This window comes from Lathyrus oleraceus, chromosome 1 (genome assembly GCF_024323335.1).
Source record: "Lathyrus oleraceus cultivar Zhongwan6 chromosome 1, CAAS_Psat_ZW6_1.0, whole genome shotgun sequence".
NCBI classification, from domain to species: Eukaryota; Viridiplantae; Streptophyta; class Magnoliopsida; order Fabales; family Fabaceae; genus Lathyrus; species Lathyrus oleraceus.
In genome coordinates, this window is record NC_066579.1 from 147,431,064 (window position 1) to 147,458,093 (window position 27,030).

A 27,030-nucleotide genomic window follows, 5' to 3' on the forward strand; every position below is an offset into this window, starting at 1 on the left:
CTTGGGGAACATTCTGTTATCGAGTTATGCCTTTCGGTTTGAAGAATGCCGGAGCCACGTATCAACGAGCTATGACTACCTTGTTCCATGATATGATGCACAAGGAGATCGAGGTATATGTTGATGATATGATTGTTAAGTCGAGAACGGAAGTTGAACATGTAGAGAACTTGTTGAAGCTTTTTCAGCGTTTGAGAAAGTACAAACTCCGCCTGAATCCAAACAAGTGTACATTTGGAGTCCGTTCCGGTAAGTTATTGGGCTTTATTGTCAGCGAGAGAGGTATTGAAGTTGATCTTGCCAAGGTCAAAGCAATACAAGAGATGTCGGCGCCCAAAACTGAGAAGCAAGTCCGAGGTTTTCTTGGCCGCTTGAATTATATTTCGAGATTTATATCTCACATGACTGCCACATGTGCGCCAATATTCAAGCTCCTCCCGAAAGATCAGTGTCATGATTGGACCGAGGATTTCCAGAAAGCCTTTGACAGTATCAAAGAGTATCTGTCCGAGCCTCCGATTCTATCTTCGCATGTTGAAGGGAGACTCTTGATTATGTATTTGACTGTTCTTGAAGACTCTATGGGTTGTGTTCTTGGTCAGCAAGATGGATCAGGGAAGAAAGAGTATGTCATATACTATCTGAGTAAGAAGTTAGATGACTGTGAGTCTCGATACTCAATGCTTGAGAAGACATGTTGTGCTTTTGCTTGGGCTGCTAAGCGTTTACGCCAATATATGTTGAGTCATACAACTTGGTTGATATCCAAAATGGATTCGATCAAGTATATATTTGAGAAGCCTGCTTTAACTGGGAGAATTGCCCATTGGTAGATGTTGTTATCTGAGTATGATATTGAGTATCGAGCTCAGAAAGCTATTAAAGGTAGTATCTTGGTTGACCATTTGGCGCGTCAACCAATTGAAGATTATCAGTCTGTGCAATATGACTTCCCCGATGAGGAGATTCTGTATTTGAAAATGGAAGATTGCGATGAGCCTACGCTCGATGAAGGGCCAGAGCCTGGTTCCCGATGGGGTATGGTATTCGATGGCGCTGTCAATCAATATGGAAATGGTATTGGGGCAGTGATTATTACTCCTCAAGGCACACACTTTCCTTTTACAACAAGGCTAACTTTCAAATACACGAATAATATGGCGGAGTATGAGGCCTGTATTATGGGGTTGGAAGAATGTATTGATCATAGGATCAAACATCTTGATGTTTATGTCGATTCGACCCTTGTTGTTAATTAGATTAAGGGTGAATGGGAGACGAATCAACCTGGCCTCATCCCATATAGAGATAACGCGAGGAGGATTTCAACTTTCTTTACTAAAGTTGACTTCCATCATATTCCTCGAGATGAGAATCGGATGGCGGATTCTCTCGCTACGCTTGCTTCAATGATTACTGTCAATTATTGGAATGAAGTCCCAAATATTACCGTGATGCGCTTGGATAGACCAATTCATGTGTTTGCAGTTGAGGAGGTGAAAGATGATAAGCCATGGTATTATGATAACAAGTATTTTCTCCAAAGTTAGACTTACTCGCCCGTGGCATCTGTTAAAGATAAGAAGACTTTGAGGAGGTTATCTAGCAGTTTCTACCTTAATGGTGATGTGCTTTACAAGAGGAATTTTGATATGGTTCTGCTTAGATGCATGGATAGACACAAAGCAGACCTGTTGATGACTGAAGTCCATGAGGGTTCATTTGGTACTCATTCCAATGGACATGCCATGGCGAAAAAGATGTTGAGAGCAGGCTACTATTGGCTGACAATGGAGTCTGACTACTGCAAGTTTATGAAGAAATGCCACAAGTGTCAGATTTATGCGGGCAAGATTCATATTCCCCCGACACTCCTGAATGTTATTTCCTCACCATGGCCTTTCTCCATGTGGGGAATTGACATGATTGGCATGGTTGAGCCTAAGGCGTCAAACGGTCACCATTTTATTCTCGTAGCCATTGATTACTTCACCAAGTGGGTTAAAGCGGCATCGTATGAAAACGTGACCAGGAAGGTGGTTGTGAGGTTTATCAAGAACCAACTCATATGCCGATATGGTGTGCCAGACAAGATCATTACTGATACTGGATCTAACTTGAACAACAAGATGATGAAAGAGCTGTGTAGTGAGTTCAAGATTGCACACCATAATTCTTCTCCTTATAGACCCAAGATGAATGAGGCTGTTGAAGCTGCTAATAAGAACATCAAGAAGATTATCCAGAAGATGGTTGTTACGTACAAAGATTGGCATGAGATGCTGCCATTTGCTTTGCATGGCTATCGTACATCTATTCGCACTTCAACAGGGGCAACCCCTTTCTCTCTTATATACGACATAGAGGTTGTGCTCCCCGTGGAGGTTGAGATCCCATTAATGAGAGTCTTGATATAAGCCAAGTTGACCGAGGCTGAATGGGTTCAGAGTCGTTATGACCAGTTGAACTTAATAGAAGAGAAGAGATTGACTGCCATGTGCCATGGTCAGTTATATCAGCAAAGGATGAAGAAAGCCTTTGATAAGAAGGTCAAGCCCCGTGTGTTCCGAGAAGGTGACCTCGTGCTCAAGAAAGTTTTGTCTTTCGCGCCCGATTCCAGGGGCAAGTGGACTCCAAGCTATGAAGGTTCGTATGTTGTTAACAGAGCCTTTTCAGGCGGTGCTTTGATACTTACAACTATGGATGGGGAGGATTTCACTCGTCCCGTGAATTCAGATGCAGTCAAGAAATACTTCGCCTAAAATAAAAACAGAATAGCTTGCTAAGTTGAAAACCCGAAAGGGCGACTTAGGCAAAAATGAGCGTCTCGGTGGATTGAAAACCCGAAAGGGCGGTCCAGGCAAAAGTTAGAGACATAAAAAATAAATATATATCCCGCTAGATTGAGTACCATACCCTGGGGCAATCTAGGCAAAAATTAGGGATTTTGGCAAGTAACTGCATCTTGACAAGACTTTGTTCTACAACTGTCATCTGTCAAAGATTCTCGCTCGGTCATCATCAACTGAAGCTTCAAATACATTGGATTCAGAGTTGGTGGAGAAATGGTCATTATGTTCAATGTAGCCTTTTTCCAATATATATCACCAATTTCAAATTTGTAAAGATCCATGGAGTCTTGCCATTTGCAGACTATCATTCCATCAAATAAATTTGAGCCTTTATCCAATTCTTTGCACTCTTATTTGTTTCTGTTCAACAAATGTTTGCATATTTTAATTGATAAATATCATTGTTTTAAATAAATAAAATTTTCACAAATTGTTTTTAAACAAAGTGAACATTCACAAAGATTGAAAAGGATAATTGGGACATCTTCGGTGCTCTCCCAAGGATAGTATGATCTCCAAAAGGGTAAGACATTTGTTCATATTCCTAGCATATCTGTGTTTCTCCTCATCATCTCTCAGGTTGTCTTCTCCGCAAGCGCAGAAGAAGATTATGCATCACCAAATTCCCCAGAGAGTCTAGAGTTTTGGTCCTGATTTGTTTAGAGTGGTATATTTGTAACACCACTCAGATCCCCTGGGAATCTGGGGTTCGGTCTTAATCTTCCGGCTCCCCAACAAGGCTAGATCTAGCATCTGTGTTATCAATTATATGGTTGTCATCCCTTGTGTGGATTGACTTAAAATCCCTTGTAGATTGATAAATTGATATGCTATATTTTTGGAGAAGTTGGTTTTTCCTTCATTCGAATTGGAAATCCTCCGCAGAGTGAGCAGAAACTCCCCTCATGAGCGGTTGGTTTCTAGCTTATTTCCATATGGATTCGCCTACATTGATCTCCAATAGGCTTGCCTCTTGGTCATCCTCAGCAGGGTTGTTCATCTTAGACCTCCCCAGTCTGGTCGCCAGCAGGTTATTCCCAGTTGAGCGCCTACAGTTTCCCCTTTAGTAGAGTGGGTGATGGAATGTTTATCTTCCTAGCAGAGCAGTATTTCCCTTTTTCTCGGTGGATATTGGCTTCTCCAGCAGTTTGAGGAAATGTGATGGTTATTAGAACTTCTGATTGGTGATTATTCCCCACAGAGTTTCATCTCTCTCCTTGATAATTTCCCCAGTAGAGTTGTTTCTATGATGGATCTTATCCGTGTTTAGCCTCCCTAACTAAGACCCTGCCTGATTTCAGGTTGGTGTTGGAACTTCGAAGAAGATGTGTTGATTCCTTCCCCAGCGGAGTGATTGGTTCTCTTTCTCCGTAGCAGAGATTTCCTTCTGTGGTTAGAAGTGAGTGTTGTTTGATGTGCTTCTATTTGGTGGTTGTTCCCCACAAAATTCCACATCATCCCCTGATAAGATTCCCAGTAAATTTCTTCTCTGTTTGATCTTATCTTTATCTCTGCGTATTGTTGGAAGATCCCCAACTTTGGTGATTGTGATCCCTTGCTTATTCCCAATAGCGGTCTCTAATCCCCGGTGATCCTGCTTGTTCCCCTAGCAGTAGTCTTTATTCCCGGCAGTGACTTCGCTCGATCCTCAGCTTGGCCTTTATCCCCTGCAGAGATTGGTGTTTCCTGGTATTTGTTTCCCCCACCAGATTGGATTTCTCCTGTGGGCCTGGCTTTCTCTTTTGAGACGTAGTACCAGATGTTTGTCCATTGATTCTTGGACCTGTTTGTGTTAGATATGTCTATTTGTCAGCATTAATCATACATAAACCACGCATATACATGCATAATTATAACATTCAGATATCAATGATTGCATTCTTTGCCATATATCTTGTTTTGTTATTTCCTGCTAATCGGTGATATATATATTTCCCAAGTAGATGTTGGTGTCCGATCTCTCCATATAGAGTCAGCCCCATAGGCAGAAAGTGTCTATCCTTTCTTCCATATTCCCCACTGAGTTATGTCCTCATCGATGATTTTTATTTCAGTTTCCTCCCAAAACATGTGTTGAGATGGAATTATTCCCCTAAGTTATATCCTCATTGGGTGAGTTTTGCTTCATTGTGTCTTTCTAGTTTGTTCCTAGATTGACTCCTCTTGTTATTTCCCCTGCACTTCCCCGTAGTTTAGATGAAAGATTGCTCAATAACCAGTAATTGTCCATCTTTTCCCCGGCGGAGTTATGTGGCCTTCTACCAAGTAACCGGTAGTTGTAAGTCCTATCTTTGTGGCTTTCTACCTAGTAACCGGTAGTTGTAAGTCCTACCTTTGTGGTTTTCTACCCAATAACCGGTAGTTGTAAACCCCATTTTATCCCCTTGTAGAGTTAACCTTGTTTTTGTTCATCTTAACCGATGACGGTTACTCTTTTCTGTGGTTTTCTACCTAGTAACCGGTAGATGTAATCCCATCCTTGTTGGTTATCTTTATCCAATATTCGGTATTGATATTCCTTCATTTTGAGTATTTCACCCAGTAACCGGTGATATATCTCTTAGATGATTGCTCTGATCAAGCAATTTATCTCTAGCGAGTCATCTTTCATTTACCCTTGTTGGGTAATGATTGTTTCTCCCATTTGATTGGTCATCATCTTATACCCAGTAGTCGGTATCTCGATGTCCTTTCATTTCGGTCGATTCATCCTTTATTAACCCAGTAACCGGTTGTGGATAATCTTCCATACGAGTATATTATCTATGTTCTGACGGTAACAGATAATATATCTCATGCACTCTTCAGTCAAGTCTTTTTCTTCCCCAATTGGGTAAGATTCGTATTTCCTTATGGAATCGAATGTCCATCCTGTAAATCGAGTCTGTTTTTTTTCAGTCCTCCTTTCGGATGATGAGTGTCTTGGAAATATTCCCCAATTCACGCCTGGTTGGTCACCTATTATATGCCCAGTAACCGGTATCCCTGGTGTTCCTTCCTTTTGCTCCCTATTATGACTTTTTGTCCCCTGTGGAGTCAGATTTTCCTGAGTTGAATATACCTTTTTAGGTTTTCCTCAAATGTTTTGGATGATTGATATCTCTCACCCTTATACCAGTATTAGATATTCATTATCCTTGAGCGTGTTGTCCTCTCACCCTTATACCGGTGTTTCGATCACATGTCTCTTTGAGCTTATTACCCAGTAACCGGTAATACCTCATTTGTTTCTTCCTCGGCTGAGTCCTTTATGGATGTTCCCAACTTGAGTCCCTTAGTGGGTTTTCCCCATTCCGAGTCCGGATTTTTATCCGAAGTATCCTTTGTGGATAGTTCTACTGTATTGCATATTCCCCAATACATGCATTTTGCGTCAGCTCAAGTCTTTCCATTGATTTATTTTCGTGGAATCCCTTCGTGTGTCCTAGCAAGTTTCAAGTCGTGACCTGCTCACGCATTTTTCCCCTTTATTCCCCAGTAAAGTCCCCGGATTCTCTGTCCCATTTATGAGTGTATTACTCATATGGATTTTTAGTTTCTCCCGATTTCTTTTTCCTTTGTGGACATATATCCCCATAGAGTATTTTACTTTTTCATACATACATTTGCATCATGAGGTCTCTTAGGGACCAAAATTCGTCTCTTTGTTATTATTTAAGCCCATTCTACCTCGTCGAGACAAAGATTTCAACCTTCATATCTCCGGATAGAATGACATTAAATAGGGGCATCTGTAAGACCCTAATTTTGACCCTAAGATCCCTCGTGACATCACATCATTGCTCATTGCATTTGCCTCAAGGATCATAGCATCTTGGCCCCTTAACCCTTGGGTTGGGACTTGTGTGAGTTGGTTTGAGACCACCAAGCATGCTTGAATTGTATATTATTGCTTTTCTTATTTTGTTTACTAACCAAAATCACAAAAATATGTCACTAACATCTTTTGTTTTGTAGCTTGAGCAATCATGTGACCCAAGGCTCCTAGGAGACCCCTATGCTCCTTGATGTGGCCAGATGAAGTTGAAGCAAGCATGAAAATGATTCCCAAAGCTCTAAATCATCATATATGCCTCCCAAGTATTTAAATTTGTCAATTTGATCAAGATAAACCAAAGGTCTTGAGGATTGTTTCCCAAGGAAACCCTAATTCAGATGTGCATCAACTGTGCCTTGCTCATGAAGCAACCTCAACCCATGCTCAAATGAAATCAAGGGAAGTTATTTCATTCATCCTTTTATGCATATTTGATCTTATGTGAGTGTCTTCAATCATCAACTCATCAAGGTTTGAAGTTTGGACTTGAGAAGTTGATCAGTCAATTCAACTAACTATTTTGAAATCCACTGAGACCTAACTTTTGATGTGTTTGTCAAATGGAGATGACACCAAGAGAACAAATGTTCCTAAGAACCCTATGAACAACTTTCATGTTCATCAAAAATCCATTTGAAACATGGAAGGTAATCATTCATTTCAAAACATTATAGGTCATTTTGACTTAAAACCTAATTTTGGGTCAACTTCCCAAGGACATAACTCCTTCATTTTTCATGATTTTGAGGTGGGATCAAATGAATTGGAAATTTTAAGATGTATAATTAATTTGTTTTGTTGAACAAATTTTCATAATCCTAAAAGAAACACATTTGATAATACAAAACATTATAGGTCACTTTGGACCAAAGTAATTGAAATGTGAAAAAATCCAACTTCAAGTGCCCATAACTTTCTCATGAAAAACCAAATGATGCAAATTTTAAGTCAAAATTGATTGTCTTGAACAGATCTACAACTTTTATGTTGGAGGTTTTGTTATTTGAGGCTTTCATCATTGAAACAGAAGGGCTTGAAGTTGGTCCATTTTGGAAAAAATCACATACACATGTTTTACACTTTGAACTTCATGGCCTATTTTCATAAATTTCCCCATCCCAAATGGATTTTTGTTCAACATAACAATTGTTCCTCATTTCAAGATCTTTCCAACCATTACCCACATGACTATGTTTCAATTTGGCAAAGTGCATTTTCGAAGAGGTGAAAGTTTATGTTCATTTATGGAAACTATTTGAAATATTTGTGCACAAGCCAATTCCATCAAAGTTGCACGTCCAAACCTGATCAATTACACTTCAGCATGCTAAACCAATTGCATTTGGGCCTCTCATGCGCCTGTACAGGCCCATGCATGGAGGCCCTCATTCCACATGCACATGAACTTTGCCTTGCTTGCATCAGCTTTCACTATAAATACAAGTGCTCAGCTTCATTCCAAACCAACCTTAAGGCACCTAATACTATGCAGAATTGGAATCCCACCCTTCACCTAAAGGAATTTTTCATTTCTTCTTGAATTTTTCAGTTTCAATTTTCAACTTCCTTGGTTGATTATTGAACTCTAATTCTTTAGCCTCACTTCCTTTCCATCTCAAGAACAAGCTGCATAAGAGAATTGGAGTGGATCAAGTGTTTGAAAGCTTCTCTTCAAAGGTTTTCCCTCAAACTGTTTTGATTCGAAACTCCATATATATTGATCACATCTTGTGTTTGTTGGTTCCTCTGAAGTCCTCTCATGAGAGGAAATTGATTGGTGTACTTAATTTCATGAATCCATCAAGTTCAGGTTGAACACCATAAACTTCCACCTCAGATTTCTCTTAATATAGTAATCTTGAGAGGAAGTTGATGGCACAAGGGTGATGTACATCACCCTAGCTTTTCAATGATATGAGGATCGTGCATTTTCATTAAGTTTTCATAACCTGCAAATGTCACCAGAGCTGGCATGCTCGCCGGAGAAGACGGTGGTGTACACCACCGTCCACCATGCCAGATTGAATCTGGACCATTGATTGCTATTCCAGATTTAATCTATGCCATCTAATGTTATGACCATTTTTAATACATTGTGTGTCGCCTTTGACTTTGGATCACCATGAGCGTGCGCATGAGGGCCTTTGGATGTGCCACCTCATTTATGAGCTTGATCCAACGTGCCAGGCTTTTTCAATTTTCTGGTTTTTCTATTCTATTTTCTTTTATTTCATTTTATTTCAAAAATTCATATCTTCTTCATTTTAAATCCAAAAAATATGAGACCAATTGCATTATTTCTCCTTTTAATTCTAGTTTCTGAAAATGATTTATAATATTTTTTATTTTTCCATTTAATATTTTTTGTGAATTTTCTCTTTTCTGGTCATTTTTAATTCATTTTAAATAGTTTCCAATATTCAAAAAATGCAAAAATATTTTCTTAACATCTTTGAATGATGATGAATCTATGAAAAATATTCTCATCAATTTCTTAATTGATTTGAGATTTATTTGAGATTTTAGTTCAATTATGTTATTTTTTATTCATTTTTAATTGTTTAAAATTAGTTCTGGTTTCTAAAAATGCTGAAATTTTTTGTTAAACTTTGTTTGACCTTGTTGAACTCAGGATGATCTATTTGGATTTTTCCAAGTTGATTTGAAATGGATTTGAAGTTTGTCCTTTAATTGTTTATTTGAATTCAAGTATTATTTTATTTCTCAAAAATACCAAAAATATTTTATTTGTTTCTTGACTTCTAAGCTTCATCTTGCTTCTGTTTACCATTGATTGACTTTGATTCTATTCATGTTTGATCAATGTGTGTTGGTTGTTTCATTTGAATTTCAATTTATGTACATTCTTCTTCTTCTTCTTCTTCTTCTTTTTTCTTTTTGATCAATGAGTTAATGATTGGTGGTTAGCCTTGACATATGAGGGGCTTAACCTTCTTTGATTCAAATCTAAATAATCTTGATCAAAGATCAAGTGAATGGCTTTGCATTAAAGATAGGTTGCTTCTTGGTCAAGCAAAAAACCTAAATCCATACAAGATCATTCTTCTTTTCTTTTGGCATGGCAAGTTGTAGGAGCTTGGCTTACTAGTCATGGTCTCTAACTTGTGTTTGTTGCCTATAGTTTTATTGACCGACCTCAGATAGGTGTGACTACTACATTAGTCCACTTACGATTGCTTAACATAGCGCTAAATTGCCTTATGGCACACTAACACTAACTACTAATCACTAACTTTTAATTCAAGCATTTAATTCTTGCAATTTACTTTAATGCAATTTAATATCTTGTTCATTAATTCATTTGCTTTTGCCCTTTGCTCACTTGAGCTCATGTTTATGTTAATGCAATTTGCCTTTTGCTCACTTGAGCACATAATTGTGTATATAGTATTGTGCTTGTTTTATTTTGTTTGTGTGAACCCAATGGAAATGGAGAAAAGGACTTAGACTTTAGGACCTTACCTATGCAAAAAATGGAGTCAAAGAGAAACTAGGCCTCATGCCTTTAGAATGCTATAAAAGAAGAAAAATGTCAAACAGAAACTAGGCCTCATGCCTTTAGAATGCTTAATCTTGAAGAAGACATGGAAAGGATCCTAATTTCTAAACTCACTCTTGTCCATTCTTTCTATTGCATTGTGGAACTTTTTGATTTGTGTGTTCTTGTGCGCTAGGGATCCCAAACTTGCCAAGTAGAAGAACCATTGTCATGAGCATCTAAAGTGAGAGATACAAAAGCCAATTGGAAGATTCCTAGGAGCTTGATTGTTATTTGCTTGATTGCTTGAGTTATTTTCTTATTGCTTGCTAATTCCAAAGGATGGGAGCAACTTGGATCATCACTATGATCTCAAGAAGGGAACTCCATGGTGGTTTTATTCCTCTTCCTTCATCTTTGCATGTTTATGACCTAGCCATTCTCTTCTTATCTCCACTCTAACCCAAGCCAAACTTTCGTGCAAACATTAACATTGTTTTCAAAAATTAGAAACCTAAGCACTATGCTTTTGATTTTTCAAACTCTTTTCATAACACTTATTTTGAATTGAATCTTAAGTCAACTTTGACCTTAGTTTGTAAATACTTTTCATTTGTAAATACAACTCACTCAATTGTTTTTGTGGTTTCAATGGCCACTTTTGCCTAAGCTTTTCATAAACACTAGCTATTAGGTTTGAGTTATCTTTGAGGATGATATAATACTCACTTATATCCTTATTGAAGCTCTCCTCACATGGTGGATTTGTGGTTTTAGGTTGAGTTTTCTCCCTTTGATAACAAAATACCTTAAGGCTTTTGAACCAATCAATTCACCAACTTATTTTGAGATTTTTACACCGAACTACGAGGTTTTGATCCTAATCTTTTTTAAAATGGTACGTAGGCAATGGGTTTATCCATTCAAACACAAAATTATAAATAATTTGTACATTCTTCTCTCATCTCCCCAATCATGTTTGCACAAATAATATTCACAAATACCAATCTACCTTACAACATTTGTAAAAAGGGCTCCCTTAGAGTACTAAGGATGTTTTGGGTGCTTAAAACCTTCCCATTGCATAATCAACCCCCTTACCCAGATCTCTGACATTTTTATTAGTTTTTGATTCGATAAAACTTCTCGGTTTTTGTTCGCTTTCTAACTTTTCCTTTGGATAAATAGAAGTGTGGTGGCGACTCGAATTGTATGATTTACTTTTGATTTAGTCAATAAATCTAAAGGTAACGAATACCCCGCTACACTTTAGGAATAACCCTTCTTTCTTCTCCCCACTCTAACCAAGCCAAAAATCATTTTCAAAACTTTGACTTTATTTCAAATTAGAAACCTAGGCCTTAGGCCCTTGACTTTTCAAAACCATTTTCATAAATACTCATTGTAAATAAACCTTAATCCAACTTTGACCTCATTTTATAAATAAATCTAACTTGTAAATACAACCCATTTAAACTTGTTTTTGTGATTCCAATGGGCACCTTGTTAAAACCTTTTCAAAAACATTAGTCATAGGTTTGAGTTATCATAGTGGTTGATGTAAATCTCACCTCATCCTTAGTGTTGGATTATAAGCCTTCCATGCTTATTATAGGGTTAACCCCTCACTAGCATGTTGAAGACTTCCTCACATGGTGGATTGTTAGTTTAGGTTGAGTTGTCTCCCTTTGATAACAAAAGACCTTAAGGCTTTTGATTAAAACCAATTCACCAATCGTTGAGGTTTTTACCCCGAACTACGAGGTTTTGATCCTCCTTTGTGATGGTACGTAGGCAATGGGTTCATCCAGTCAAAAAACAAAATTTGTAAATATAATCTATTCTTTTCTATTACCTCCAATCTTTTTGCACAAATCTTTTCACAAATACCAACTTACAACACATATTTGCAAAAAGGGTTCCCTTAGAGTACTAAGGATGTTTTGGGTGCGTAAAACATTCCGATTTCATAACTAACCCCCTTACCTAGATCTCTGACATTTTTATCAGTTTTTTATTTGAAAAAATTCTTACTTGGCTTTTGTTCTCTTTTTAGCCTTTCCTTTGGACAAATAAAAGTGCGGTGGCGACTCGAATTGTATGTTGACTTTTGGTTTAGTCAATAAACCTAAAGGTAACGAAAACCCCGCTACAGGATTAAATTCAAAATTTAGGAATTAATCAATTAGTAAGTCCTAATTAGATTTTAAATAGGAATTAATTTGTGTTCACATTTGGTCATTTTTGTGAAAAGACCATTTTACCCTTAGGGGTTATGTTGGGTATTTTGATCAACTATAACATGTTCCCTTAGGATTTTTAACATAGAAATTTTAATCAACTATAACATGTTCCCTTAAGGTTTGTACATAGAATTTTAATCAAGATTTTGACTAACCATGACATGAACCCTTAGGATAGTTTGATTAATTTCTAACCATTAGATTAAGTTTTGACCTAGTTTTCTAATCAAATTAAGCCCATGATTTAAATTGATCAAAAGAAATTTTGACCAATTAAATCCTTTGAACTTGTATAATCCCACAATCTAATTGAGTAACCAAAAGACCCTTGGTCACTTAATAAGACTTTTTCTTCTAAGTTGTGGAGCTCGAAGCCTCAAGTTAGATCTTCAATCAAGGCATCCTCAGTCACACCAAGCAGCGGATAATATAAGCACATCAAACGTGGCATCTTCAAAAGCTTGTCAAATCAAAGTTAGAGTTGTGTGGCATGAGCTTTAAGTAATAGAGAAGGAGTGGGACTGGAGAATTACTACCCCCATTCTGAATATCTTTGGGTATGAGACGAATGACCCAACGCTCATCGTATTCACCTATAATCATAGACTTTAGCACAATTTTAATCATACGATTGGTAAGTCTCTCTCTCTTCACAAAGAAAAGAAAGGAATACATCAACAACTTATCAATCATGAATCGAGTTATGCGATTACGAGCCTTAAGCAATGGAGAAGGAATGGGACTGGAGAATTCCTACCCCCATTCTGAGTATCTTTGGGTATGGGATGAATGAGCCAGCGCTCATCATATTCACCTCTATTCATAGACTTTAGTGCAGTTCGAATCGAACGATTGTTAAGGTCTTCATCCCAATAAACAAGAACGAAGATTCTCCTCTCTTCTTTTGAAAGTTAAGATAAGAATTACATGTCACGAGCCTTAAGTAGTAAAGAAGGAATGAGACTGGAGAATTCCTACCCCCATTTTGGGTATCTTTGGGTATGGGACGAATGACCCAACGCTCATCGTATTTACCTTTACTCATAGACTTTAGTGTGATTTTTATCAAATAACTATCAAGTCTACTCATTCTCCATTCTAATCATTTCAATTAATCATTCTATCATCTCTTCTTGCCTCCTTAATCACCTTGTTTTCAGCCCTAGTGGGTTGAAATACAAAAGCTCTGATTTCCTTATTGCACTATAAGGATGCGTAGGCAGGAGAACCCAGTTTCTTCGTGAGGTACTCTATTTATCAATCAATCATTCTTCATTCATTCAATCAATACCATCTTTTTGAGATAAATCATACTTCTCCTTGGACTCCTTGTACATACTTTTAGGATAATTTAGCGACAACCCACCTCATCAATCAAGAGTTGTTTGGGACTATGCCCAAACATTTAATTCAGTCTTTGTTTTTGGATTTACCCTATAGCGCCGGCCTTGCTAGCCCACGTACTGGTAAACGCCTACCTTGCTCTTTGGTTCAGAGTTTATCCCTTCCTTGGATCCAAGATAATCCATTCCTTGGATCTAAGATATTATTCTTATTTGATCTTGAACTATTGGTTCCTCATCCAGTGATACATTATTTATTATACTATACAACACTACAGTCATTCTTTGAAGTGGTGTTTGTCTTGTGAGTCCCTATTGCTTGGAAAAATACCTTTTGTTGCTGTTCTGTTGGTACAAGTTATACTTTTCATCACTGTATGTCTCTCTCTTTTTTCTCGTGGTTCCACGAACTACGATTGCTCTGACTTTCTCATTGCATAATGAGAATACGTAGGCACGAAGATGTGAAACCTTGGAGAGCATATTTCTAATTATTCCTCCTCCGCCTTAGGGCACCATTCATACTTTTCACAATCCGTTATCTACCTTCAATCATAAATCGTTCATCCAGTGACATACTATTCCTTTGAAATCGAAACACACTTCCTTTGGAATTCCATACACACCTTTTTAGGATGCTTAATGTAAAGTCTGCATTTCTACCTAGAGTTGTTTGGAACTATGCCCAAACACTTAATTCAGTCTTTATTTTTTGCTAATCACCTTATAGTGGTAGTCATTCTAGTCCAAGTATCGGTTAAAGTTGTTTCCCTCTATGGTACCAATCTCATTTCTCTTATGGATTCCAATACACTTTCACCTTTTGGTTTCAAACAATACTTCTTCAGTCACTTGCTACCAAATATTTATTTATGTGACTTTGGTCACTTCATTACGTTCTTCTCCATGATTCATTCATTTTCTACCTTCATTCACTCCATGTGATATATCAGTTATCTTCGAGCCAAATACACTATCTCTTTGTGCTCCTTCTTGCGTCCCCTTGTGAACCAAGAGATGTTTGGGACTATGCCCAAACACTTATTTTTTTCGTATTTTCGGCATTACCCTATAGCGGAAGCCATGTTATCCCACGTACTGGTAATAGCCAGCTTACTCTTGGGTTCACATTGTCACCCTTGTTGGAGTTCAAAACACTATCCTTTGGTTCAGACCATACCTTGATCACAATTCTTTTCACCTCCCACCACTAGTTCTCCGAACTACGGAGCTCTGAATTCCTCATTGCACTATGAGGATACGTAGGCATGAGGGCCCCAATCCTCACCGAGCACTTTATCTATTTCTCTTCCTTTTCCTATTCTTTTGCGAGTAATCTTTAAATATCACACCTATTCGAGTGAGAACAATAAAAACGGTTCCCATGGAGTACCATGGATGTTTGGGGTGCTAATACATTCCCCTTGCATAACCGACTTCCTTACCCAACATATCTCTTTCCCCTGGGTTTTATCGATGTTTTCCTTTTCCTTCGGGAATAAATAAAGTTCGATGGCAACTCTGTTTATGTTCGAGCGTGCGATACGTTCGGGTATATTTCCGCTAGCTTCGGTACTCAATAGGTATTTCAAATGGAGATAAGAAAAGAGAAAAAAGAGACCGCTAATTTGAAAACCAACAAATGCGACTTAGGCATAAGTTAAGGAGTTTCAACAAATCAAAGTGACAATAACTTGTAAGTCTGTTTGAAATGCAAAAGACGTAGATCTGAAGGATCACTCCAGCCATTATCAACAAAAGCAAAGTATTTTGGAATTATAGTTATGTGGGTGAATAACATTTGTTGTGCTCTAATTAAAGCCTAAAAATTTCCCACATTATCATTTTTATTTCTAGTTTTTGTTGTATTAATGAACTCTCTATATAGAATTACATCTTCATGTGTTGTCATTATGGGTATGCATTACATTCCTTCATAAATAATACAACCATATGTTGTGTCTTATTTATTAAAACTCATTGCAAAATGTCATTTATTTTTAATAAACATTGAAACATTGAAACGTTGAAATAAAAAAAAGCGTTAGAAAATATAAATACTTTGATGTTTGAAAAGTTATATGACACATAGATGACTTCCAACTATATGTCTAACTCACAAAAAAAAATCAAAGATCGTCAAAATTAGCAAGACACGATACAAAAACACACTTCCTTCAAAATAAATAGCACCAAACATCCAAGTAGCACTGCAAACTTGGGTCATTAAGAGGTATTTATGATCATACATATACCCTTAGAGTGTTCGAGATTCAAAGAGTAGGGGAATCAAGTAACTAACTCATTCCATGCTCAAATTAATCATCAAACCCTATGCACGCCTGCATTTCTACCATTCTAGCTACATTCCAAAAAAAATACATTTTAGTTTTGCGGGGTATTCGTTACCTTATGAGTTATTGACTAAATCAAAAGTAAGCATACAATTCGAGTCTCCACCGCACTTCTATTTATCCAAAGGAAAGGTTAGAAAGCGAACAAAAACCAAGTAAGAAGTTTTATCAAATCAAAAACTAATAAAAATGTCAGAGATCTGGATAAGGGGGTTGGTTATGAAATGGGAAGGTTTTAAGCACCCAAAACATCCTTAGTACTCTAAGGGAGCCCTTTTTGCAAGTGTGTATTGTAGGTTGGTATTTGTGAAAATATTTGTGCAAACAAGATTGGGGAGATGAGAAAAGAATATACATATTATTTACAATTTTGTTATTTGAATGGATAAACCCATTGCCTACGTACCATCACAAAGGTCGAATCAAAACCTCGTAGTTCGGGGTAAAAATCTCAAAATATTGGTGAATTGATTTGATCAAAATCCTTAAGGTCTTTTGTTATTAAAGGGAGACAACTCAACCTAAACCAACAATCCACCATGTGAGGAGAGCTTCAACATACTAGTGAGGGATCCACCCTATAATAAGTATGGAAGACTTATAGTCCAATCACTAAGGATAAGGTGAGGTTTACATCAACCACTATGATAACTCAAACCTATGGCTAATATTTATGAAAAAAAAGTTTTTATAAAAGGTGGCCATTGGAACCACAAAAACAACTTGAAGTGAGTTAAATTTACAAGTTAGAATTATTCTCAAAGTGAGGTCAATGTATGATTAAAATTCATTTATAATGAGTATTAATGAAAAGAGTTTGAAAAATCAAAGGCACAAGGCCTAGGTTTCTAGTTTTGAAAACAATGTCAATGTTTGCAGAAAATGAGTTTGGCTTGGGTTAGAGTGGAGAGAAGAAGAGAAGAGCTAGTCCTAAACATGAAAAGATGAGAGAAGAGATAAAACCCTTGGAGTTCCCTTTCTTGAGATCATAAAGATGATTCAAGATGCTCCTTTTCCTTTGGACTTAGCAAGCAATAAGCAATCAAAACAAATATTATATTCAAGCTACTTGGATCTCCACTTGGCTTGTCTCTAATGACTTGGCTATTCATGACAATGGTCCTCCTTACTATCTCAAGTTTGGAATCCCTATCACACAAGAACAAACAATCAAAACGTTCACAATGCAATAAGAGGAATGGACAAAGAATGAGTTTAGATTAGGGGTCCTTTGAAGTCAACTTTAAGATTTAGCATTCTAAAGGCATGAGGCCTAGTTGCTCTTCAACAAATTTAGCATTCTAAATGCATGAGGCCTAGTTGCTCTTGAACTCCTTTAAGCATAGGTAAGGTCCTAATTCTAAGTCCTTTCTCCTTTTTGCATTGGGTTCACACAAACAAAGACAAAACAAATGCAAAGTAACAATATATTTACAATAATGTGCTCAAATGAGCAAAAGGAAAATAGCATAAACATAAAATATGAGCTCAAGTGAGCAAAGTAAAAAGCAATATGAATAAATGAGCAAGAAATTAAATTGCATTAAAGTAAATTGCAAGAAATTAAATGCTTGAATTTAAAGTTAGTAGTCAATGGTTAATGTTAGTGTGTCATAAGACAATTTAGCGCTATGTTAAGCAATCGTAAGTGGACTAATATAGTAGTCACACCTGTCTGAGGCCGGTCAATAAAACTATAGGCAAATATACACAAGTTAGAGATCATGACTAGGAAGCCAAGCTCCTACAACTTGTCATGCCAAAAGAAAAGAAGAAAGGCCTTCTATGGATTTCAGGTTTTTTGCTTGACCAAGAAGCAACCTATCTTGGACACAAAGCAACTCACTTGATCTTTGATTAAGTTGAGTTTGATTTGTATCAAAGAAGGTTAAGCCCCTCATATGTCAAGACTAACCACAAATCATTAACTCATTGACCAAAAGAAAAAGAAAAAGAAAATAGATGAGGATGAAATGAACAAAATGAGAATTCAAATGGTATAATCAAAACACAATGATCAAATGTGAATGAAATCATCATCAACCAATGTAAAACAGAAGAGAAATGAAGATTAGAGGTCAACAAAGTCAAACATATTTTTTGGTATTTTTTGAATTAAAATAAAACATAAAATAAAATGAACAAAATTATGGTCAAACTTCAAATTCAATTCAAATCAACTTCAATAAGTCCAATTGGATTATCATAAGTCTAACATGGTCAAACAAGATTTGACAATTTTTCTCAACATTTTTTGAAAACATAAACTATTTTAAAATAATTAAAAACAAAGAAAAATAACACAAATGAATTAAAATCTCAAATAAATCTCAAATCAATTAAAAAATTGATGAGAATATTTTTCATAGACTTATCATGATCCACATGTTTTAAGAAAATATTTTTGGAATTTTTGAAAATCAGAAATTATTTAAAATGAATTTAAAACTATTAAAAACAAAATAATTCACAAAAAATATTAAATGGAATCACAAAAATAATAAAAATCAGGTTATGAAACTAGATTTTTAAAGAAATTTTTTGCAATTAGTCTCATATTTTTGTGATTCCAAATAAAATAGTTATGAATTTTTGAAATAAAAGAAATAAAAGAAAATAAAACAGAAATTAAAAAAATGCCAAAAATCCTGGAGCGCTGGATCCACTTCATTAATTGACGTGGACAAATCCAATGGCTCAGAGGCGCGCTTCCATGGTAGGCAAGAGTCAAGCGCAAAACACATTGGATTTAAAAAAGTCAAAAGAACTAAAGGCCAAGATTAGATCAAATGAGTGAGATCCAAGGGGCCAGGTGATTCCACTTGGGGACGGTGGTGGAAACCACCGTCTTCTCCTGTGGACTAACTGATTCCGGCCACCAGTTGTAGGTTTTTAAACCTCAACCAAAATGCACAAACGTAGTACCAAAATGAAGCTGGGGTGATGTACATCACCCCTGTAACCTTGGATTTCTCTCAAGATCTCTATTGAATGAGAAATCTGAGCTTGGATTTCTAGGTATGCAAACTGAAACTTCCCAAAACATGAAATCAAAGCCACCTCTGGCGTGCCTCTTGCACGAGGACTTCAGAAAACCATTTGAACACAAGCAATTCACATTATATGATGAGATTCATATCAAAACAGTTTGAACATCTACCTTTGAAGAGCAGCTTTATGAACCACGGTCTACTCAAACTCTTGCTTCCAATTTGATCAGGAGATGATGATGATGCAAGGCTTAGGAATTGGAACCTGGAGATCAACCAAGGAAGTTGAAATTCAAGTTTGAATTGAGAAAATGAAAAATCATAATTTGTTTAGTGAGGTTGGGTTTTTACTTCTGCAGAGTTTCAGGTTGCCTTGAGGTTCATATTTGAATGAGCCAATCATTGTATTTATAGCTGAGATGCAAGCAATGAGGTGAAGAACTCGTGTGCATGATCATTGGATCCTCCATGCATGGGCCTGTACAGGCGCATGTGAGGCCCAAAATCAAGTGAATTTGCAAGCTGAACTCATTTGAAGTTGGAATGGACGTGCAATTTGAACTACAATGGCTTGGGCATGAAGATTCAAAGTGAAATGCATAATTGGGCATAAATGTTCACCTCTTCGAAAGTCACACATAGCAAATCCAAACATAAGCATGTGAGTAATGGTTGGAAAGGTATTGATATAAGGAACAAAATCTATGTTGGGAAAAAATCCATTTGAAGTTTGGAAATTTATGAAAACTGACCTTGAAGTTTGATGTACAAAACATGTCTTTGAAAATTTTGCCAAAAGTGTCCAAATTCAAGCCCTTTTGTTTCAGTGATGCAAGCCTCAAATGGGAAAACCTCCAACATCAAAGTTTTATATCTTTTCAAGATGAAAATTTGGAATTAAATTTTGCATCATTTGGTATTTTGATGAGAAAGTTATGGGCACTTAAAATTGGACTTTTTCAAGATTCAATGGTTTTGGTCCAAAGTGACCTATAATGTTTTGTATTATCACATGTGTTTATTTTAGGATTATGAAATTTTGTCCAACATAACATTTGAATTAGAAATCTTAATATTTACAATGCAATTGGTCTCACCTCAAAATCATAAAACTTGAAGAAGTTAGGTCTTTGGGAAGTTGACCCAAAATTAGGGTTTCAGTCAAAACGACCTATAATGTTTTGAAATGAATGATGACCTTAAAAGTTTCAAATGGATTTTTTATGAACATGAAATTTGTTCATATGGTTCTTAAGAACATGTTTTATCTTGGGGTCATCTTCATTTGACAAACACATCAAAAGTTAGGTCTCAATGAATCTCAGTTTGGTCAGATGACTTGACTGGTCAACTTCTCAAGGCCAAACTTCAAATCTTGATGAATGAATGATTGCGGATACTCACACAATCTCATATATGCATAAAATTATGAGTTAAAGAACTTACCTTGATTGAATTTTATCATAGGTTGAGGTTGCTTCATGAGCAAGGCATAGTCAATGCACAGTTGAATTAGGATTTCCTTGGGAAACAATCCTCAAGCCCTTTGGTTTATCTTGATAAAATTGGCATATTGAGATACTTGGGAGACATATATGATGATTAAGATCTTTGGGAACCATTGTCATGCTTGCTTTCATCTTCATCTGGTCATTTCATTGAGCATAGGGGCCTCCTAGGAGCAAGGGCGCACCTGATCACCTGAGCTTCAACACAAAAGAGTTAGTGACATATTTTTAGGCTTTTGGTTAGTTAAACAAATAAGAAAAGCAATAATATACAATTCAATCATGCTTGTTGGTCTCAAACCAACTCACACAAGTCCCAACCCAAGGGTTAAGGAGCCACACATGCTATGATCCTTGAGGCAATGCAATGAGCAATGATTTGATTCCGTGAGGGATCTTAGGGTCAAAATTAGGGTCTTATAGATGCCCCTATTTAAGGTCGTTCTAGCCGGAGATATGAAGGTTAAAATCTTCGTCTCAACGAGGTAGAATGGGCTTAAATAATAACAAAGAGACAAATTTTGGTCCCTAAGAGACCTCATGATGCAAATGTATGTATGAAAAAGTTAATGCTCTGTGGGGAAATATGGCCACAAAGGAAAAAGAAATTAGGAGTAACTCAAAATCCATAGGAGTAATACGCTTACTAGGGAGACAGAGACTCTGGGGAGAAATAAGGGTAAAATGCGTGAGCAGGTCACGACTTGAAAACTTGCTGGGAGACACGAAGGGATTCCACGAAAATAAATCAATGGAAAGACTCGAGCTGATGCAAAGATGCATGTATTGGGGAATATGCCAATACAGCGAAACTATTCACAAAGGATACCTCGGATAAAAATCCGGACTCAAATGGGGATGTCCACAAAGGACTCAGCTGAGGAAGAAACAAAGAGATATTATCGGTTACTGGATAATAAACTCAAAGAGAGACATGTGATCAAAACACCGGTATAAGGGTGAGAGAACAAACATGCTCAGGGAGAAAGAATATCTAAGACCGGTATAAGGGTGAGAGATATCAATCATCTGAAACATCTGAGGAAAACCCAAAAGGTATATTTCAACTCAGGAAAATCTGACTCCACAGGGGACAAAAAGTCATAATAGGGAGCAGAAGGAAGGAACACCAGGGATACCGATTACTGGGCATATAATAGGTGACCAACCAGGCGTGAATTGGGAACATATCCAAGACACTCGTCATCCGAAAAGGAGGGCTGAAAAAGCAAACTCAATTTACAGGATGGACATTCGATTCCATAAGGAAATACGAATCTTACTCGATTGGGGAAGAAAAAGATTTCGACTAAGGAGCGCATGAGATATATTATCTATTACCATCAGAACGTAGATAACATACTACATGGAAGATTATCCACAACCGGTTACTGGGTTAATAAAGGATAAATCAACCGAAAACAAAGGACATTGGGATACCGGTTACTGGGTATAAAATGATGACCAATCCAAAGGAGAAACAATCATTACCAAGCAAAAAGGGTAAATGAAAGATGACTCACGGGGGATAAATTGCTAAGCAAAAGCAATCATCCGAAAGATATATCACCGGTTACTGGGTGGTATACTCAAAAATGAAGGAATATCAATACCGAATATTGGATAAAGATAACCAACAAAGAGGGGATTACATCTACCGGTTACTGGATAGAAAACACAGAAATAGGACTTACAACTACCAGCTACTGGGTAGAAGGCCACAAAAATCACTGGGGAAAAGGATGAACAATTACTGGTTACTGAGCAATTGAACAACTAAACCACCGAAAAATTGCAGGGAAATAACAAGACAGGAGTCAGTCTAGGAACAAACTAGAAAGACACAATCAAACAAGACTCAACCCAATGAGGATATAACTCAAGGGAGTAACTTCATCCAGATACATAAATGGGGAGGAAACTGAAACAACAATCATCCACGAGGACATAACTCGGTGGGGAATATAGAAGGACATTTCACCAATAGCAGGAGATAACAAACAAAGATATATGGCAAAAATGCAACATGAATATCTGAATGCTATGATTATGCATGTATATGCATGGTTTATGTATGATTAATGCTGATAGACAGACATATCTAACACAAACAGGTCCGGGAATCACTGGACGGACATCCGATATAACATCTTAAAAGAGAAAGGCCAGGCCCACAGGAGAAATCCAATCTGGTGGGGAGCATCAAATACCAGGAGATACCAATCACCGCTGGGGACAAAGGCCACCGTTGGGGATCAGAGACCGCTGCTGGGGATCAGAGACCGCTGTCGGGGATAAGCAAAGTCTCAGCTACCAACTGCTGGGGATCTTCCAACAATCTTCAGGAACACGCAGAGATATCAATAAGATCTATCACAGAAGAACTCTACTGGGATCTTATCAGGGGATAATGAGAAATTCTGTGGGGAATAACCACCAAACAGAAACACATCAAGCGAGCATTCTCTTCTAACCGCTGAAGAGACATCTTTGCTTCCAGGAGAAGGAACAAATTGCTCCGCTGGGGAAGGAAACAACATATCTTCCTCAAAATTCCTCAATACTGGAAAATGTCTTCCACTCAGAGGGGATACCAATGTCAAACTAGGATCAGGCAATGTCTCAGCTAGGGAAGCTACATAATCACTGCCAGGGATTTGCTGTTGAACAGACGAAAAAATCCATCATAGAGGAAACTCTATTGGGGAGCTCAACACGGATAAGATTTCGTTGTAGAAGAAACTCTACTGAGGAACTTATCGAGGAATGATATGAAACTCCGTGGGGAACAACCACCAAACAGAAGCTCTATCGATCCAAACAAATCCTTCTCAAATGCTAGAGAGACATCTATGCTAAGTAGAGAGAAAACCATTGCTCCGCTGGGGAAGGAAATAAACATCTTCTCCACCAGCTCAACTTAGAGGAACTTTCCAATAAGGAGGGGAAAAACAAATCATCAGGCTCTGATCAGGCAACTCCTCTAGGGATAGACTGTAGGCACTCCAACTGGGGACAGTCTACTGTGAGAAACCCTTCTAGGGATGAGTTGTAAGCAAACTTGTTGGGGAAGACTGCAAGCCAACCTGCTAAGGATAACTACAAGTATCTCCGGAGGAACTGTCTTGGCTGAATTCTCCATCAACACGCATCATGCTAGGGATAAAAAGGGGAATAAACCCTTCACTAACTGCTCCAAGCAACTACAACTAAGGAGATATCTGAAAGATAGCTTTGCAGATAACTCACGCTTACTCTGCTGAGGACTTCCACTCATGCTAGGAATTTCTGCTCACTCTGTTGGAGATTCCTATTTATGCCGGGGGAAGACCAACTTCCTCGTGAATGGGTGGCATATCAACTTTTATCAATCTATAAGGGATTTTAGGTCAGTCCACACACGGGATGACAATCATATAATTGATAAAACACAAATGCTAGACTCAGACTCTCTAGGGAGTTAAGGATGTTTGAGATAGAGGTATACACATCTCTAAGAAGATCAAGGCCAAAACTCCAAACTCTCTGGGGATTTGATGATGTATCACCCTTCTCTGAGCTTGCTGAGGAGACAACCTGAAAGATGATGAAAAGGATACAAACATGCCAGAATATGAACAAATGTCTTACCCTTTCGGAGATCGTACTATCCTTGGGAGAGCACTGAAGACATTCCAATTTTCCTTTCAGTCATTGTGAATATTCACTTTGTTTAAAAACAGTTTATAAAAAACTTTATTTGTTTAAAACAATGATATTTATCAATTAAAACATGCAAACATTTGTTAAGCAGAAACAAATAAGAGTGTAAAGAATTGGATAAAGGCTCAAATTTATTTGATAGAATGGTAGTCCGCAAATGGCTAGACTCCATGGATCTTTACAAATTTGAAATTGGTGATATATATTGGAAAAAGGGCTACATTGAACATAATGACCATTTCTCCACCAACTCTGAATCCGATGTATTTGAAGCTTCAGTTGACGATGACTGAGCGAGAATCTTTGACAAACGACAGCTTGTAGAACAAAGTCTTGTCAGGATGCAGTTACTTGCCAAATCCCTAATTTTTGCCTGGATTTCCCCAGGGTGAGGTACTCAATCTAGCGGGATATATATTCATTTTTTTATGTCTCTAACTTTTGCCCGGATCGCCCTTTCGGGTTTTCAATCCACCGAGACGCTCATTTTTGCCTAAGTCGCCCATTCGGGTTTTAACTTAGCGAGCTATTCTATTTTTATTTTAGGCGAAGTATTTCTTGACTGCATCTGAATTCACAGGACGAGTGAAATCCTCCCCATCCATAGTTGTAAGCAACAAAGCACCACCTGAAAAGACTCTCTTAACAACATAGGGACCTTCATAGTTTGGAGTCGACTTTCCCCTGGAATCGGGTGCGAAAGACAAGACTTTCTTGAGCACGAGGTCACATTCTCAGAACACACGAGGCTTGACCTTCTTATCAAAGGCTTTCTTCATCCTTTGTTGATATAACTGACCATGGCACATGGCAGTCAATCTCTTCTCTTCAATCAAATTCAGTTGGTCATAATGACTCTGAACCCATTCAGCCTCAGTCAACTTGGCTTCCATCAAGACTCTCATTGATGGGATCTCAACCTCCACGGGGAGAACAACCTCCATGCCAAATACAAGAGAGAAAGGGGTTGCCCCTATTGAAGTGCAGACAGATGTACGATAGCCATGCAAGGCAAATGGCAACATCTCGTGCCAATCTTTGTACGTAACAACCATCTTCTGGATAATCTTCTTGATGTTCTTGTTAGCAGCATCAACAGCCGCATTCATCTTGGGTCTGTAGGGAGAAGAATTATGATGTGCAATCTTGAACTCGTTACACAGCTCTTTCATCATCTTGTTGTTCAAGTTAGATCCATCATCAGTAATGGTCTTGTCTGGCACACCATAACGGCATATAAGTTGATTCTTGATGAACTTCACAACCACTTGCCTGGTCACATTTGCATATGATTCCACTTCAACCCACTTGGTGAAGTAATCAATTGCTACGAGAATAAAACGGTGACCGTTAGACACCTTTGGCTCAATCATGCCAATCATGTCAATTCCCCACATGGAGAAAGGCCATGGTGATGAAATAACATTCAGAAGTGTCAGGGGAATATGAATCTTATCCGCATAAATCTGACACTTGTGGTATTTCTTCACATACTTGCAGTAGTCAGACTCCATTGTCAGCCAATAGTAGCCTCCTCTCAACATCTTCTTTGTCATAGCATGTCCATTGGAATGAGTACCAAAGGAACCCTCATGGACTTCAGTCATTAACAGGTCTACTTCGTGTCTATCCACGCATCTGAGCAGAACCATGTCAAAATTCCTCTTATACAGCACATCACCATTGAGGTAGAAACTTCCAGATAATCTCCTCAAAGTCTTCTTATCTTTAAGAGATGCCCCGGGCGGGTAAATCTGACTTTGGAGAAAGCATTTGATATCATAATACCATGGCTTATCATCTTTCACTTCTTCAACTGCAAATACATGAGTTGGTCTATCCAAGCGCATCACGGTAATATTGGGACTTCATTCCAGAATTTCACCACAATCATTGAAGCAAGCGTAACAAGAGTATCTGCCATCCGATTCTCATCCAGAGGAATGTGATGGAAGTCAACCTCAGTAAAGAAAGTTGAAATCCTCCTCGCATAATCTCTGATTCGTCCCCCATTCACCCTTAATCTGATTAACAACAAGGGCTGAATCACCATAAATACAGGCCTCATACTCCGCCATATTATTCGTGCATTTGAAAGTTAGCCTTCCTGTAAAAGGAATATGTGTGCCTTGAGGAGTAATAATTGTAACACCCCAAACTGCTTTTAGGATTATCGACTGACCCCGACTGACCCCACAAACCAACACGAGTCTTTTCAGCATGTTTTGACCTCACTCACACACTTTTCGAGAAACTTCCCAGAAGGTCACCCATCCCAATACTACTCCAAGTCAAGCACGCTTAACTATGGAGTTCTTATTGGTTAGGCTACCGAAAAGAAGATGCATCTTGTTGGTATAGGTAGTACCAATTAATCCTTATAAGCCTTCATCCAACCATGCAGTCCGATACCTGCATAGCCTCAGGATCCCTCTCATTTCGATGTGAATTCGGTTTTTCCCCTAGAAGCTGCTAGGAGTGTCTCATTGTCATGCATCATGCATCGACAACCACTCCATCGCCCTCGGATGTTACATGTAACCACTCTTCGGCCTCTCCGACCTCGGGTGTTACATGCCCACCAACTTCCGCTTGGTTCGGCCCCGAACCACATCGTACTGGGAGAGGTTTTGGCTCTGATACCATTTGTAACACCCCAAACTGCTTTTAGGATTATCGACTGACCCCACAAACCAACACGAGTCTTTTCAGCATGTTTTGA